Genomic DNA, 2129 nt, shown 5'->3' on the forward strand with positions numbered 1-2129 from the left:
TTGATATTTGATGAGCAGAACGTTCAGGTCTCACCTGTGCTATTCTCCAACCTGCACTCCTGCACAGTTATCTTTACTCTCCGAGGCGATTGCTAAATACTCTGCATTCCTGCAAGAAAAACATGAGAAAAACAAAGATGACAGTTAGACACTTATCAGAGGAGGCGGGTTTCAGTCGGAGGGAAGATGAGAACATTTTAAAGCTGAAAAGATTCACATGGATGTTTTGTGACTTATTATTGGCGAGCATAAAGGTATTGGGTACGGAGCCCCTAAAGGGACATGGAGGGAAATAAATAAACTTTTGCGAGATCCCGCAAAACTTTTGCGAGATCTCGCAAAAAATGACCTTTTGCAAAAGTTTATTTTTTGCGAGATCTCGAAAAAGTATTTTTTGCGCGATCTCGCAAAAGTATTGCGGGATCTCGCAAAAGTTTATTTTTTGTGAGATCTCGAAAAAGTTTATTTTTTGCACGATCTCGCAAAAGTTTATTTTTTGCGCGATCTCGCAAAAGTATTGCGGGATCTCGAAAAAGATTATTTTTTGCGCAATCTCACAAAAGTATTGCGGGATCTCGCAAAAGTATTGCGGGATCTCGAAAAAGTTTATTTTTTGCAAGATCGCGCAAAAGTATTGCAGGATCTCGCAAAAGTATTGCGAGATCCCGCAAAACTTTTGCGAGATCTCGCTATACTATTGCGAGATCTTGCAAAACTATTGCGGGATCTCGCAAAAGTATTGTAGGATGTCGCAAGAGTTCTTTTTTTCCCCTCCATGTCCCTTTAGGGGCTCCGTAATTGGGGGCTGTTTGTAAAGTTAAGCAGTCAAAAATTAGGAGCAATATTTATGGTTATTCAGCATATTTTAAGAGAAAAAAAAAAAAAATGTTTGTGTCATTCATTCATTTATAAAAATCGTATTTTTTTTATATTTATTTTGGAGTTAAATATTTATTTTGCAAATAAATTTTTTTTTGTTCAATAAATATTTAGTTTTGGCTAAACATATAGTTTGCAAATATTTAGTTTCTGTAAAATCCAACCTTCAAAAATGACCTCCAAACTACGTGTTAAAAAAGGTGAATTTTCTGCAGGTTTGCGAGCGGAGATGGAAACACTCACGCCGCCTCTCGTAGGGCCTCCTCCCCGGCCGCAGCGATCTTTCTGTAGCAGTAAATCATCTCTATAAGGAGCCAGACCTGCAGCCCGATGATGGACACGTACATCATGACCTCCGACACGATGGAAGCTGTGGTTCTGTTGGCTGCAGACAGAAAAACGGAAACTGAATCACACACTTTGCAGGAAATCTGAAAAAACAGCTGGATCTAAAGAAGCCGACTGAAAATGCAGCCTGCGGCGTTTATTTCGAGGCTCGTGGCCCCGTCAGATAGGGGACTATATAGTGGACTTTATAGTCGGGGCGGATTTAGGAAATTTGGGGCCTTAGGCAGAGACAGGGGGCCCTCTGAATCTAGAAGAAAACAGAATTTTATTTTCACAATCCTGATGACTCATTTCATTCACCTGCCTCGCTCCGCCCAGTTCTCTTTACGTTCCTCTGATCCACCTGCTTCAGCCTCTATTTAACCAGCCTTCAGACCAGTCATCAGGGCCAGATTATTCAAGCCTTTGGTGAGAGTTCTCTAGCGTTCCCGAGTGATTCTGATTGCCTGATCCTGACCCATTCTGCCTTTGGACCTTTGGGCCCCCCACTCTGATCTGTTTGCCCGACCTGTCAATTCAGGCAAACAGATGAATTTCTGTTTCTTCTTTTATTTCCACCCAGTCATTTTTTGACATGCTGCATAATGTGTTCCTGTTTTGGTGCTGTAGAAATGGTCAACCTCATCTGAACCTTTAAAGCTACAGTGTGTAACTTTTAGCAACANGGTATTACTTTGCACATTGGGACTGACGTAAAAGCAGAAAACGTTTGTCTCCAAAGCAAGATTCCTAAAACTCCAAATCAGTCCAGCTGAACAAGCATCTCTTCCGATAATAAGTAGTAGTTTTGTCTGCAGTTGGAAGCAAACTTCTGAAGATTAGAAGCTAAGGAGGAGATTAGATTTTCAGATTTTCATGACCAAAATAAAGTCGTCTCATTTGACTAACCACACAGAGGACGA

At 40.9% G+C, this 2129-nt stretch overlaps 1 long non-coding RNA gene across 1 annotated transcript in view; it reads right to left on the reverse strand.

Moving 5' to 3' along the window:
* Positions 1–1873, reverse strand: part of LOC107091188 — a 4602-nt gene extending 2729 nt beyond the window's left edge. The window contains exons 1-2 of the long non-coding RNA XR_001481515.1: positions 1123–1873; positions 35–109 (exon numbers count right to left, since the gene is read on the reverse strand). This is a non-coding gene — a long non-coding RNA (uncharacterized LOC107091188). The remainder of the gene's footprint in view (positions 1–34; positions 110–1122) is intronic.
* Positions 1874–2129: the final 256 nt, after the last annotated feature.

The sequence above is a fragment of the Cyprinodon variegatus genome, unplaced genomic scaffold (genome assembly GCF_000732505.1).
Source record: "Cyprinodon variegatus isolate N-32 unplaced genomic scaffold, C_variegatus-1.0 Scaffold328, whole genome shotgun sequence".
In the NCBI taxonomy this organism is placed as follows: Eukaryota; Metazoa; Chordata; class Actinopteri; order Cyprinodontiformes; family Cyprinodontidae; genus Cyprinodon; species Cyprinodon variegatus.